General features: G+C 41.6%; 1 non-coding gene across 1 annotated transcript; it reads left to right on the forward strand.

Moving 5' to 3' along the window:
* Positions 1 to 450: 450 nt before the first annotated feature.
* Positions 451 to 564, forward strand: LOC140279112 (U5 spliceosomal RNA). The gene has a single exon (XR_011909308.1). It is a non-coding gene; the product is annotated as a U5 spliceosomal RNA (small nuclear RNA).
* Positions 565 to 16,412: the final 15,848 nt, after the last annotated feature.

Below are 16,412 nucleotides of genomic sequence, written 5' to 3' on the forward strand. Positions count from 1 at the left end.
TTTTTTGTTTAAATCTTTCTAGACATGGTAAATATGAACGACAAAGCAGTTTTAACATAGTTTGAGTGAAGGAATTCATTTTATAGATAAAATCCCAAGAGTCTGCTGAGAAAAGAGAGTGAATGCGAAGTAGACTTTAACACGGCTATGGGAGCGAGCCGAGTGTCGGCTAACCGGGAGAATTGCTTGAAAGAAACGCGACACCGAATGAGCGGTCAGAACAAAGCCTCAATACGGGATTCTCGTGGTGTTTTTGTTGCTGCCTTGTCTTTTGCATAGAGTAAAAGACAAGGCAGCCATCGAATAGGGCCCGATTGTTCCTACTTGGTCAGCCGAGGAGCAAGGGGGGGAGGGGGGGGGGGGCAAGCGTCTCAACCAAGCAAAGCTCACCATGGGGAAGGTGGCTATACCAACTAGCCTGATGCCCTGCTCCCGCAGTGACGGATAATCGTACTCTGGTTTCTCTTCATAACATACAAGTCTTTCGCCTTTTACTAAAGACTTCCGTGGAGAGCAGCACTAATGAGTTGTTTCTATTATTGGCAGGCTTTACCTTTGCGGGTGAAGCCCTTTCTGTCTGTGCAAAAGAAATCTAGCTACTTTGCAGAGTGACTTCTCTGAGTAGAGTCGCCTTACAAGACAAGGCAGCCATCGAATAGATTGTTTCTACTTGGTCAGCCGAGGAGCAGGGGGGGGGGGGGCAAGCGTCTCAACCAAGCAAAGCTCACCAAGTAGGAACAATCGGGCCCTTTTCGATGGCTGCAACACCTGAAAGAGATATTGATGCGAGACCCGATCAAATGCTTTTTCAAAGTCTAAATTTAAGATGACAAGCCGGGTGTTTCTGTCTCTAGCGTAATCAATGATGTCTCGAATCAGTACGAGGCTGTCGGTGAGTTGTCTCCCTGAGATGGCACAAGCTTGGTCTGGGTGAATTACCTCCTCTAAAACAGAGGACATCCGTGTCGCTAAAACCTTGCTAAAAAGTTTACAGTCAAAGTTTAAAAGTGTGATGGGCCTCCAATTCTTTAGGTCAGTCTTATCATTTTTTTTATAAAGTAGAGTCACTATTCCCACTCTAAAACTGTCAGGCAGTCGGTCGAGTTTTTCAAAATCTTTAAAAACATCTAAAATGTCTGATGATAAAAGGTCCCAATAGGTCAGATAGAATTCTGCAGGAAGCCCGTCTAAACCCGGAGCTCGACTTCTCTTAAAACCTGTTAGGCATTTTTTTAACTCTAAAGCAGTAAAATTCTGTGTCAAGTGTGCATTCTCTTTTACGGTTTTGTCAACGAATTTTAAGATTTCTGCCGATGTTTCCAAGTGCACTGGTTTCTCTTTGTACATGTTACTATAAAAGGTATGTACAGTTTCAATCATCTCTTGTGTGGATTTTGTTAAAAACCCATCTTCTCTTTTTAGATTTTGAATACACTCCTTTTTATTTATAACTTTCTTTCTTTTTCACCTTCCTCAATTTCCTGCTCCCTGCTTCTTACAAAAATTCCTTTACTCTTTATTTCTGCTAAAACTGACATTTCCTTTTTGACATCTTTGATTTCTTCTTTAAAGTCTATGCCACACTGATTTAGTTTAAAGTAGCGCTGTAAGCGTTTATGTAGTCCCATCATACATCTATTCTCTTTCCTTTTTTTACGTTTACCTTGCTGTTTAAAAAAAGTCTGGGTCGTTTCCTTCACCATTTCCCACCATTGTGCATGTGTTTCGTAGAGGTCTTGAAGGGTCTGCCACTCTTTATAACATTCCCTGTACTGACTGACTATGATTTCATCCTCCAACAGGGAACAGTTGAGTTTCCACAGACCACTTCCTACCGTCACACCAGAAGGGGGTGAAAGGGTGCAGGAGAGCATAAGGTGGTCTGAAAAGAAAACAGGGGTTAATCTAACATCAGTGGGTGGGCAATCTCTAGTAAAGAAATAATCAATGCGAGAGGCTCTGGTGCCATCATGACTAAACCAGGTGAAGCCCTCCTCTCTGGGATGCATGGTTTTAAAACAGTCAGTAAGCTTAAAATCCCTGCATATGCCCTGAAGTAAAATCGAAGTCTTATCCACTTTAAAATCTACCCCTGCTCTTTTTCTATCTTTCCTGCTCAAGATACAGTTAAAATCCCCTCCTACAACTAAAGGTACTTGCCCTAGCATGTAAAGCTGTATATCTTCTAAAAGGTCATACCTTTCATTTTTTCCATTGAAACCATAAATATTTAAGAGGTTAAAGTCTTGCCCCATAAAATTCAAGTGTGCTAAAAGTGCCCGTCCGTCTCTCACCACTGTGCTACCTTTCACCAGAACATGCGGATTTTTAATTAGAATGGCCACACCATCATTTTTATTTTGATTTGAGCCACTCCATATCGATAAATGGGGCCACATTACCTCCCATTGTCTATGGTTTTTTAAAAAAGGTAGTCCACATTCTTGTATTAAAAACACATCTGATTTTATGGAGTCTAAGATGGATAAAATACTCTGGGCTCTTGTCTTTGATTTCACACTTCTCACATTTAGTGTTGAGAAGGTGAGAACCATTAAAAGCATAAAGGAAAGTAGGTATGTCATTTTCGTTTTTCTAAGTTATCAAAACAAATTACACACAGGTTATTTCTTGGGAAACTAGCTCTTCCTTCATTTCTTTAGGTGAAAAGTGAGTAGGTTGATCTATATTTCCTTTTCGGACTCTCGGTGTTGGCCTCTGACGCAATGTTGCATTTAACTTTGAGTCCCTGGGGGTCGAGTGCAGAGCTGAAGTTAAAAAGGAGACCTCATTTGGTGAGTCGGAGGGGAAGACTCTAGGTTCTTCCACTGAAGAACTGTCTGAAAGGGACCTAACCCTTCCCCTCTTCTCTGATACCACTGGGGAATCAGAGGCTCAGATGCCGTCCTCTTCGGCTGTTGACCTTCGGGGAGGTGAGTATCTTCACTAGACTCACCTGTCTGCTCTTCCTCCTCATTTAGCGTAGCTCCACCCTCTGCCTGTGAATTCTCACAGACTTCAACACTGAGTGGTGAGGCCTCTACAGGCCCCTCCCCTTTTTGCTCCTCACTTCCAATCCAAGCTTTTGGCGGGAAGTTTGAATTTATTGGGTCAACCTCTTCACTTTGTTCACCAACTGCCACCTTTGGTCCTTCTCTTTGTTGGCTTGACTGTGGCTTTACCGTCTTTAATTTGTTGGCAAAAGATTTAGGGCAATCTCTGAAGAGGTGATTTAATTCTCCACAGAGATTACATTTCCTGCCATTTGGACACTCTCCAAAAGTTTGCCCAATTTCTCTGCTCTTCCCACATAACACCTTGGTACAAGCCTCAACCAGGTGCCCATGCTCACCACACTTGCGGCAGAACTTGGGCTGCCCCTGGTAGTGGATGTAATCTCGGTTTTCAAGGTGGCCAGAGTGTCGCCCACCCGCTGCACTGAGCACTCTTCAGCCCTTTTAAATGGTATAACTTTGCACTCCCGCACGCTCCAGCAAGCACCATTCAAGCAACAACTTTGCACTCCAGCTTCGAACATCGGCACAGTCGCAACAAGTAAGGCGACTCTACTCAGAGAAGTCACTCTGCACAGTAAGAAGATTTCTTTTGCACAGACAGAAAGGGCTTCACCCGCAAAGGTAAAGCCTGCCAAAAATAGAAACAACTCATTAGTGCTGCTCAACATTGTACTTTGCAGTAAAAGAAAGAGCAAATCTAAAGATTCAGGAATCCGAGAATAAGCTTAGTTCTTCACGATTTCGGATTTTGCTATAAAATTAATTCCTTCACTCAAACTAAATTAAAACTGCTAATGTATGTATTAACATGAGACAACGCCCTGGCACACGATAAAAAAAAAAAAGAGAGAGAGCGGTTTTGTGTCCCCACAGTCCATAATGTAGAAAAGAGAGAAAAAAGCCTTTCTGATTTGGTGTGTGTGCTCATAGTGCAGAGTGTAGAGAAAAGAAAGCCGTTTTGGTGTCACGGGTGTTGTGACTTACACACACACATTTCTAAATTGAGAAAGGAAATTATTTTAGAGGAAGCACTAGAGTTTAGATCCCACATTTGTTGATAGGCATTCATTTATTTCTTCACTTCTGATGAAGTTTCAACAATAAACAACAAACTTTGTATTATGAGAAAGAACCAGAATCATTCTTCAGGAATCCGAAAATAAGCTCTATTTTATGAGTTATGCACGAATTCGGATTCTCCTATAAAACGAATTCCTTAACTCAAACCAAGTTAAGACTGCTTTGTCCTTCATATTTATTCATGTCTAATCAAGTTTCAACGATAAACAACGTTGTACTTTGTAGAATGAGAAAGAACTTCTTCAGCAATAAGCATCTCTCGACATATGACGAAGTACAGATTTTGCTATAAAATTAATTCCTTCTATCAGCCTGACTTAAAACTGTTTGTCCTCCTTATTTATCCACTTCAAATCAAGTTTCAACAAATAAAAAAATGTTGTAGTTTGAGAAAGTACAACTTAATAAAAGATGAGAGTGGGTGAGAATTTCCAACCATAATCTATAAAATACAGTGAAAAAAAATATGTGAATGCCTCATAGAACACTAAAAGCGGAAGTGTTCGGCTGCAAGAAGGTGTGAATGTCCGACTATATTTGGTGAAAAGCAGGTGAAGCAAGGTCTGAATGCCCAACCTTACATCATCAAAAGCGAGATCAGAGGTGTTTGGCTGCAAGAAGGCCATAGTTTTCCAAAAGCGGGTAAGGTGCGAATGTCCGACTAAATATCAACAAAATTTGGGGCGGAGGTCTTCGGATGCAAGTGGGTGTGAATATTCCACCATACAAGTATGGTGGAGAGGAAGCTGTGAATAGCCGACCATAGTTTGGAAAAAGCGGGTAAGAAAAGGTTTGAATGCCCGAACATACACCATCAAAAGAGGGAGCGGAGGTGTTCCGCTGTACGAAGGTGTGAATGTCCGACCATAGTTGGTAAAAAGCGGGTAAGAAAAGGTTAAAATACCCGACTGTACACAATCAATAGCGGGAGCGGATGTGTTCGGCTACAAGAAGATGTGAAAGTCCGACCATGGTTTGGTAAAAAGCGGGTAAGAAAAGGTGCGAATGTCCGACAATGTATGATCAAAAGAGAGAGCGGAGGTTTTCGGATACAAGAAGGTTTGAATGTCCCACCATAGTTTGTAAAAAGCGGGTAAGAAAAGCTTCGAATGCCCGACTATACACCATCAAAAGCGGGAGCAGAGGTGTTCCGCTGTAAGACGGTGTGAATGTCCGACCATAGTTGGTAAAAAGTGGGTAAGAAAAGGTTAAAATACCCGACTGTACACAATCAATAGCGGGAGCGGAGTTGTTCGGCTACAAGAAGGTGTGAAAGTCCGACCATGGTTTGTAAAAACCGGGAAGAAAAGGCTCGAAAGCCCGACTATACACCATCAAAAAGAAGGTTTGAATGTCAATCAATAATTGCTTTAAAACAAGAAAGTAAATTTTCGAATATCAAACCGCACATGATCATAAGCGGGAGAGAAGGTGTTCGGCTGCAAGAAGGTGTGAATGTCCACCCATAATTCATGAAAAATGGGTAAAAAAAAGGTGCGAATGCCTAACAATACATTATCAAAAGCAGGTGTGAATGTCAGATCATAATTTGTAAAAAGCTGATGAGAAAGGGTGAGAATGCCCGACTATACACCATCAAATGCGGGAGCGGAGGTGTTCGGCTCTGAGTAGGTGTGAATGTTCGACCATAATTGCTGAAGAATGTGTTAGAAAAGGTAAGAATGCTGGACCATACATCATCAAAAGCGGGAGAGGTGGTGTTCGGCTGCAAAAAGGTGTGACTGTTCGACTAAAGTTTGTAAAAAGTGGGTAAGACAAGGTGCGAATGCCTGACAATGTATGATCAAAAGCGGGAGCGGAGGTGTTCAGCTGCAAGAAGGTCTACATGTCCATCAATAATTGCTAGAAAACATGAAAGAAACTTTTCGAAAATCAAACCGCACATGATCATAAGTGGGATAGGAGGTGTTCAGCTGCAAGGTGTGAATGTCCACCCATAATTCCTGAAAAATGGGCAAAAAAAAGGTGTGAATGCCCAACCATACATCATCAAAAGCAGGAGTGGAAGTGTTCGGCTACAAGAAGGTGTGAACGTCCAACCAAAATATGTAAAAAGAAGTTAAGAAAAGGTTCGAATATCCAACCAAACATAATCAAAAGCGGGAGCAGAGCTGTTCGACTGCAAGTAGGTGTGAATGTCAGATCATAATTTGCAAAAAGCTGATGAGAAAGGGTGAGAATGCCCGACTATACACCATCAAATGTGGGAGCGGAGTTGTTCGGCTGTGAGTAAGTGTGAATCTCCGACCATAATTGCTGAAAAATGTGTTAGAAAAGGTAAGAATGCCGGTCCATACATCATCAAAAGCGAGAGAGGTTGTGTTCGGCTGCAAGTAGGTGTGAATGTCAGGCCATAATTACTCACAAACGGGTAAGAAAAGGTAGTATTGCCAGACCATATATGATCAAAACAGGGAGCGGAGGTGGTTCAGCTGCAAGAAGGTTTGAATGTCCGACTAAAGTTCAAATATATTAATAAAAGCGGGAGGAGAGGTCTTCGGATGAGAGTGGTTGAAAATTTCCGACCATAATGTATTAAATGCGGTGAAAAAAAGGTGTGATAGAACACTAAAAGGTGGAGCGGAAGTGTTCGGCTGCAAGAAGGTGTGAATGTCCGACTATATTTGGTGAAAAGCAGGTGAAGCAAGGTCTGAATGCCCAACCTTACATCATCAAAAGCGAGATAAGAGGTGTTTGGCTGCAAGAAGGCCATAGTTTGCCAAAAGCGGGTAAGGTGCGAATGTCCGACTAAATATCAACAAAATTTGGGGCGGAGGTCTTCAGATGCAAGTGGGTGTGAATATCCCACCATACAGGTATGGTGGAGAGGAAGCTGTGAATAGCCGACCATAGTTTGGAAAAAGCGGGTAAGAAAAGGTTTGAATGCCCGAACATACACCATCAAAAGAGGGAGCGGAGGTGTTCCGCTGTACGAAGGTGTGAATGTCCGACCATACTTGGTAAAAAGCGGGTAAGAAAAGGTTAAAATACCCGACTGTACACAATCAATAGCGGGAGCGGATGTGTTCGGCTACAAGAAGATGTGAAAGTCCGACCATGGTTTGTAAAAAGCGGGTAAGAAAAGGTGCGAATGTCCGACAATGTATGATCAAAAGAGAGAGCGGAGGTTTTCGGATACAAGAAGGTTTGAATGTCCCACCATAGTTTGTAAAAAGCGGGTAAGAAAAGGTTCGAATGCCCGACTATACACCATCAAAAGCGGGAGCAGAGGTGTACCGCTGTAAGACGGTGTGAATGTCCGACCATAGTTGGTAAAAAGCGGGTAAGAAAAGGTTAAAATACCCGACTTTACACAATCAATAGCGGGAGCGGAGTTGTTCGGCTACAAGAAGGTGTGAAAGTCCGACCATGGTTTGTAAAAACCGGGAAGAAAAGGCTCGAAAGCCCGACTATACACCATCAAAAAGAAGGTTTGAATGTCCATCAATAATTGCTTTAAAACAAGAAAGTAAATTTTCGAATATCAAACCGCACATGATCATAAGCGGGAGAGGAGGTGTTAGGCTGCAAGAAGGTGTGAATGTCCACCCATAATTCATGAAAAATGGGTAAAAAAAAGGTGCGAATGCCTAACAATACATTATCAAAAGCAGGTGTGAATGTCAGATCATAATTTGTAAAAAGCTGATGAGAAAGGGTGAGAATGCCCGACTATACACCATCAAATGCGGGAGCGGAGGTGTTCGGCTCTGAGTAGGTGTGAATGTCCGACCATAATTGCTGAAGAATGTGTTAGAAAAGGTAAGAATGCTGGACCATACATCATCAAAAGCGGGAGAGGTGGTGTTCGGCTGCAAAAAGGTGTGACTGTTCGACTAAAGTTTGTAAAAAGTGGGTAAGACAAGGTGCGAATGCCTGACAATGTATGATCAAAAGCGGGAGCGGAGGTGTTCAGCTGCAAGAAGGTCTACATGTCCATCAATAATTGCTAGAAAACATGAAAGAAACTTTTCGAAAATCAAACCGCACATGATCATAAGTGGGATAGGAGGTGTTCAGCTGCAAGGTGTGAATGTCCACTCATAATTCCTGAAAAATGGGCAAAAAAAATGTGTGAATGCCCAACCATACATCATCAAAAGCAGGAGTGGAAGTGTTCGGCTACAAGAAGGTGTGAACGTCCAACCAAAATATGTAAAAAGAAGTTAAGAAAAGGTTCGAATATCCAACCAAACATAATCAAAAGCGGGAGCAGAGCTGTTCGACTGCAAGTAGGTGTGAATGTCAGATCATAATTTGCAAAAAGATGATGAGAAAGGGTGAGAATGCCCGACTATACATCATCAAATGTGGAAGCTGAGTTGTTCGGCTGTGAGTAGGTGTGAATCTCCGACCATAATTGCTGAAAAATGTGTTAGAAAAGGTAAAAATGCCGGTCCATACATCATAAAAAGCGAGAGAGGTTGTGTTCGACTGCAAGTAGGTGTGAATGTCCAGCCATAATTACTCACAAACGGGTAAGAAAAGGTAGTAGCCAGACCATATATGATCAAAACAGGGAGCGGAGGTGGTTCAGCTGCAAGAAGGTTTGAATGTAAAACTAAAGTTCAAATATATTAACAAAAGCGGGAGGAGAGGTCTTCGGATGAGAGTGGTTGAAAATTTCCAACCATAATGTATAAAATGCGGTGAAAAAAAAGGTGTGATAGAACACTAAAAGGTGGAGCGGAAGTGTTCGGCTGCAAGAAGGTGTGAATGTCCGACTATATTTGGTGAAAAGCAGGTGAAGCAAGGTCTGAATGCCCAACCTTACATCATCAAAAGCAAGATCAGAGTTGTTTGGCTGCAAGAAGGCCATAGTTTGCCAAAAGCGGGTAAGGTGCGAATGTCCGACTAAATATCAACAAAATTTGTGGCGGAGGTCTTCGGATGCAAGTGGGTGTGAATATCCCACCATACAAGTATGGTGGAGAGGAAGCTGTGAATAGCCGACCATAGTTTGGAAAAAGCTGGTAAGAAAAGGTTTGAATGCCCGAACATACACCATCAAAAGAGGGAGTGGAGGTGTTCCGCTGTACGAAGGTGTGAATGTCCAACCATACTTGGTAAAAAGCGGGTAAGAAAAGGTTAATATACCCGACTGTACACAATCAATAGCGGGAGCGGATGTGTTCGGCTACAAGAAGGTGTGACAGTCCGACCATGGTTTGTAAAAAGCGGGTAAGAAAAGGTGCGAATGTCCGACAATGTATGATCAAAAGAGAGAGCGGAGGTTTTCGGATACACGAAAGTTTGAATGTCCTACCATAGTTTGTAAATAGCGGGTAAGAAAAGGTTCGAATGCCCGACTATACACCATAAAAAGTGGGAGCGGAGGTGTTCCGCTGTAAGATGGTGTGAATGTCCGACCATAGTTGGTAAAAAGCGGGTAAGAAAAGGTTAAAATACCCGACTGTACAAAATCAATAGCGGGAGCGGAGTTGTTCGGCTACAAGAAGGTGTGAAAGTCCGACCATGGTTTGTAAAAAGCAGTTAAGAAAAGGTTCGAATATCCAACCAAACGTAATCAAAAGCGGGAGCAGAGCTGTTCGACTGCAAGTAGGTGTGAATGTCCAGCCATAATTACTCACAAACGGGGGAAGAAAAGGTAGTATTGCCAGACCATACATGATCAAAACAGGGAGCGGAGGTTCAGCTGCAAGGTGTGAATGTCTGACTATAGTTTGTAAAAAGCTGGTAAGACAAGGAGCGATGTCCCGACATTGTATGATCAAAAGCGGGAGCGGAGGTGTCCAGCTGTGAGTAGGTGTGAATGTCCGACCATAATTGCTGAAAAATGTGTTAGAAAAGGTAAGAATACTGAACCATACATCATCAAAAGCGGTAGAGGTGGTGTTCGGCTGCAAGAAGGTGTGAAAGTCCGACAATGGTTTGTAAAAAGCGGGTAATAAAAGGTTCGAATGCCCGAATATACATCATCAAAAGCGGAAGCGGAGGTGTTCGGATGCAAGAAGGTGTGAACGTCCGACCAAAGTTTGTAAAAAGCAGTGAAAAGCGAGAAAAAGCTTTTCGTGAGTTCTGCATGATTTGGGATTTTGCTTATAAAATGCATTACTTCACTCAAACTATGTTAAAACTGATTTGTTCTTCATATTTACCATGTCTACAAAGATTTAAACAAAAAAACAACGTTGTACTTTGCAGTAAAAGAAAGAGCAAATCTAAAGTTTCAGGAATCCGAGTATAAGCCTGCTTTCATGAGTTCTGCACGATTTCGGATTTTGCTATAAAATGAATTGCTTTGCTCAAACCAAGTTAAAACTGCTTTGTCCTTCCATATTCATCAATGTCTAGATCGACTTCAACAAAGAAAAACATTGGACTTTGAAGAAGTTGAAATCCATCTACACATTGATAAATATGAAGGACAAAGCAGTTCCCACTTGCCCATAAGAAAATAAGCTTATTCTCGGATTCCTGATCAGTTCAGGAAACTTCAGTTTTGCTCTTTCTTCTACTGCAAAATACAATGTTTTTCTTTGTTGAAGTCGATCTAGACATTGATAAATATGAATGAAAAAGCAGTTTTAACTTGGTTTGAGTGAATGAATTCATTTTATACATAAAATCCGAAATCGTGGAGAACTCATGAAAATAAGCTTATTCTCGGATTCCTAAAACTTTTGATTGGCTCTTTCTTTTACTGCAAAGTACAACATTGTTTTTTTGTTTAAATCTATCGAGACATTGATAAATATGAAGGTAAAAGCCGTTTTAACATAGTTTGAGTGAACGAATTGATTTTATAGATAAAATCCCAAATCATGCAGAACTCCTCAAAAGGGGCGTATGGCTTAATCACAAGTGTGGCTCTTTCTCATTCAGGGTAGTATGAGGAAGTTTATGCTTGAAATATATGTAGAAATGGTTACATATGAAGGACAAAGCAGTGTTAACTTAGTTTGAGTGAAGGAATTCATTTTATACATAAAATCCCAAATCATGCAGAACGTATGAAAAGAAGCTTATTCTCGGATTCCTGATCCTTCAGTTTTGCTCTTTCTTCTACTGCAAAATACAATGTTGTTCTTTGTTGAAGTCGATCTAGACATTGATAAATATGAAGGAAAAAGCAGTTTTAACTTGGTTTGAGTGAATGAATTCATTTTATACATAAAATCCCAAATCATGCAGAACGTATGAAAAGAAGCTTATTCTCGGATTCCTGATCCTTCAGTTTTGCTCTTTCTTCTACTGCAAAATACAATGTTGTTCTTTGTTGAAGTCGATCTAGACATTGATAAATATGAAGGAAAAAGCAGTTTTAACTTGGTTTGAGTGAATGAATTCATTTTATACATAAAATCCGAAATCGTGCAGAACTCATGAAAATAAGCTTATTCTCGGATTCCTAAAACTTTTGATTTGCTCTTTCTTTTATTGCAAAGTACAACGTTGTTTTTTTGTTTAAATCTATCGAGACATTGATAAATATGAAGGTAAAAGCCGTTTTAACATAGTTTGAGTGAAGGAATTTTATAGATAAAATCCCAAACCATGCAGAACTCCTCAAAAGGGTCGTATGGCTTAATCACAAGTTTGGCTCTTTCTCATTCAGGGTAGTATGAGAAAGTTTATGCTTGAAATATATGTAGAAATGGGTACATATGAAGGACAAAGCAGTGTTAACTTAGTTTGCGTGAAGGAATTCATTTTATACATAAAATCCGAAATCGTGCAGAACTCATGAAAATAAGCTTATTCTCGGATTCCTAAAACTTTTGATTTGCACTTTCTTTTACTGCAAAGTACAACGTTGTTTTTTGTTGAAATCTATCTAGACATTGATAAATACGAGCCGAAACTCTGCTGCCGCTTTTGATAATTTATGGTTGGGCATTCTTACCTTTTCTTACCCGCTTTTTACAAATTATGATCTTACATTCACACCTACTTGCAGTCGAACACCTTCTCATCCACTTATGATCATGTGCGGTTGGGCTTTCGTACCTTTTCTTACCCATTTTTCAGTAATTATGGGTGGACATTCAGACCTTCTTGCAGCCGAAAACCTCCGCTCCTCTTTTGATCATACATTGTCGGGCATTCACACCTTGTCTTACCCGCTTTTTACAAACTTTAGTCGGACATTCAAACCTTCTTGCAGCTGAACCACCTCCGCTCCCTGTTTTGATCATATATGGTCTGGCAATACTACCTTTTCTTACCCGTTTGTGAGTAATTATGGCCGGACATTCACACCTACTTGCAGCCGAACACAACCTCTCCCGCTTTTGATGATATATGGTCCGGCATTCTTACCTTTTCTAACACATTTTTCAGCATTTATGGTCGGACATTCACACCTACTCACAGACGAACACCTCCGCTCCCACATTTGATAGTGTATAGTCGGGCATTCTCACCCTTTCTCAACAGCTTTTTGCAAATTATGATCTGATATTCACACCTACTTGCAGTCGAACAGCTCTGCTCCCGCTTTTGATAATGTTTGGTTGGATATTCGAACATTTTCTTAACTGCTTTTTACAAACTTTGGTCGGACGTTCACACCGTCTTGCAGCCGAACACCTCCGCTTCCGCTTTTGATGGTATATAGTCGGGCATTCGAGCCTTTTCTTCCCCGCCTATTACTTACTATGGTTGGACATTCAAACCTTCTTGTAGCCGAACACATCCGCTCCTGCTTTTGATGATGTATGATTTGGCATTCGCACCTTTTCTTACCCATTTTTCAGTAATTTTTGGTCGGACATTCAGACCTTCTTGCACCGGAACACCTCTGCTCCCGCTTTTGATGGTGTATAGTCAGGCTTTCGAGCCTTTTCTTCCCCGATTTTTACAAATTGTGGTTGGACATTCAGACCTTGCAGCCGAAAACCTCCGCTCCCTCTTTTGATCATACATTGTCGGGCATTCGCCCCTTGTCTTACACGGTTTTTACAAACTTTAGTCAGACATTCACACCTTGCAGCTGAACCACCTCCATTCCCTGTTTTGATCATGTGTGGTCTGGAAATACTACCTTTTCTTCCCCCGTTTGTGAGTAATTATGTCTGGACATTCACACCTACTTGCAGCCGAAAAACCACCTCTCCCGCTTTTGATGATGTATTGTCCGGCATTCTAGTCTTTTCTATCACATTTTTCAGCAATTATGATCTGACATTCACACCTACTTGCAGTCGAACAGCTCTGCTCCCACTTTTGATTATGTTCGGTTGGATATTCAAACCTTTTCTTAACTGCTTTTTACAAACTTTGGTCGGACGTTCACACCTTCTTGCAGCCGAACACCTCCGCTTCCGCTTTTGATGGTATATATTCGGGTATTCGAACCTTCTCTTACCCGCTTTTTACAAACCATGGTTGGACTTTCATACCTTCTTGTAGCTGAACAACTCCACTCCTGCTTTTGATGATTTATGGTTGGACATTCGCATCTTTTCCTACCCATTTTTCAGTAATTATGGGTGGATATTCACACCTTCTTGCAGCTGAACACCTCCTCTCCCGCTAATGATCATGTAAGGTTTCATATTCGAAAATTTTCTTTCATGTTTTAAAGCAATTATTAATGGACATTCACACCTACTTGCAGCCGAACACCACCTCTCCCGCTTTTGATGATGTATGGACCGGCATTCTTACCTTTTCTAACACATTTTTCAGCAATTATGGTTGGAGAATCACACCTACTCACAGCCGAACAACTCCGCTACCGCATTTGATGGTGTATAGTCGGGATTTCTCACCCTTTCTCATCAGCTTTTTGCAAATTATTCTCTGACATTCACACCTACTTGCAGTCGAACAGCTCTGCTCCCGCTTTTGATTATGTTTGGTTAGATATTCGAACCTTTTCTTAACTGCTTTTACACAAACTTTGGTCGGACGTTCACACCTTCTTGCAGCCGAACACCTACGCTTCCGGTTTTGATAGTGTATATTCGGGCATACGAACCTTTTCTTACCCGCTTTTTACAAACCATGGTCGGACTTTCACACCTTCTCTTAGCTGAACAACTCCGCTCCCTCTTTTGATGGTGTACAGTCGGGTATTTTAATCTTTTCTTACCCGCTTTTTACCAACTATGATCGGACATTCACACCGTCTTACAGCGGAACACCTCCGCTACCTCTTTTGATGGTGTATGTTCGGGCATTCGAACCTTTTCTTACCCGCTTTTTAAAACCAGGGTCGGACTTTCACACCTTTTAGTAGCCGAACAACTCCGCTCCCGCTATTGATTGTGTACAGTCGGGTATTTTAACCTTTTCTTACCCGCTTTTTACAAACCATGGTCGGACTTTCACACCTTCTCTTAGCTGAACAACTCCGCTCCCTCTTTTGATTGTGTACAGTCGGGTATTTTAACCTTTTCTTACCCGCTTTTTACCAACTATGATCGGACATTCACACCTTCTTACAGCGGAACACCTCCGCTCCCTCTTTTGATGGTGTATGTTTGGGCATTCAAACCTTTTCTTACCCGCTTTTTACAAACTATGGTCGGACATTCAAACCTTCTTGTAGCCGTACACATCCACTCGTGCATTTGATGATGTATGGTTGGGAATTCGCACCTTTTCTTACCCATTTTTCAGTAATTATGGGTGGACATTCACACCTTCTTGCAGCTGAACACCTCCTCTCCCGCTTATTATCATGTGCGGTTTGATATTCGAAAATTCTCTTTCATGTTTTCTAGCAATTATTGATGGACATTCAGACCTTCTTGCAGCTGAACACCTCCGCTCCAGCTTTTGATGGTGTATAGTCGGGCTTTCGAGCCTTTTCTTCCCCGGTTTTTACAAATTATGGTTGGACATTCAGACCTTCTTGCAGCCGAAAACCTCCGCTCCTCTTTTGATCATACATTGTCGGGCATTCACACCTTGTCTTACCCGCTTTTTACAAACTTTAGTCGGACATTCAAACCTTCTAGTAGCTGAACCACCTCCGCTCCCTGTTTTGATCATATATGGTCTGGCAATAGTACCTTTTCTTACCCGTTTGTGAGTAATTATGGCTGGACATTCACACCTACTTGCAGCCGAACACCTCCGCTTCCGCTTTTGATGGTATATATTCGGGTATTCGAACCTTCTCTTACCCGCTTTTTACAAACCATGGTTGGACTTTCATACCTTCTTGTAGCTGAACAACTCCACTCCTGCTTTTGATGATTTATGGTTGGACATTCGCATCTTTTTCCTACCCATTTTTCAGTAATTATGGGGTGGGATATTCACACCTTCTTGCAGCTGAACACCTCCTCTCCCGCTAATGATCATGTAAGGTTTGATATTCGAAAATTTTCTTTCATGTTTTAAAGCAATTATTAATGGACATTCACACCTACTTGCAGCCGAACACCACCTCTCCCGCTTTTGATGATGTATGGACCGGCATTCTTACCTTTTCTAACACATTTTTCAGCAATTATGGTTGGAGAATCACACCTACTCACAGCCGAACAACTCCGCTACCGCATTTGATGGTGTATAGTCGGGATTTCTCACCCTTTCTCATCAGCTTTTTGCAAATTATTCTCTGACATTCAAACCTACTTGCAGTCGAACAGCTCTGCTCCCGCTTTTGATTATGTTTGGTTAGATATTCGAACCTTTTCTTAACTGCTTTTTCACAAACTTTGGTCGGACGTTCACACCTTCTTGCAGCACCGAACACCTACGCTTCCGGTTTTGATAGTGTATATTCGGGCATACGAACCTTTTCTTACCCGCTTTTTACAAACCATGGTCGGACTTTCACACCTTCTCTTAGCTGAACAACTCCGCTCCCTCTTTTGATGGTGTACAGTCGGGTATTTTAACCTTTTCTTACCCGCTTTTTACCAACTATGATCGGACATTCACACCGTCTTACAGCGGAACACCTCCGCTACTCTTTTGATGGTGTATGTTCGGGCATTCGAACCTTTTCTTACCCCCGCTTTTTAAAACCAGGGTCGGACTTTCACACCTTTTAGTAGCCGAACAACTCCGCTCCCGCTATTGATTGTGTACAGTCGGGTATTTTAACCTTTTCTTACCCGCTTTTTACAAACCATGGTCGGACTTTCACACCTTCTCTTAGCTGAACAACTCCGCTCCCTCTTTTGATTGTGTACAGTCGGGTATTTTTAACCTTTTCTTACCCGCTTTTTACCAACTATGATCGGACATTCACACCTTCTTACAGCGGAACACCTCCGCTCCCTCTTTTGATGGTGTATGTTTGGGCATTCAAACCTTTTCTTACCCGCTTTTTACAAACTATGGTCGGACATTCAAACCTTCTTGTAG

The sequence above is a fragment of the Leuresthes tenuis genome, unplaced genomic scaffold (assembly GCF_036924035.1).
Source record: "Leuresthes tenuis unplaced genomic scaffold, fLeuTen1.0.hap1 SCAF_20, whole genome shotgun sequence".
NCBI classification, from domain to species: domain Eukaryota; kingdom Metazoa; phylum Chordata; class Actinopteri; order Atheriniformes; family Atherinopsidae; genus Leuresthes; species Leuresthes tenuis.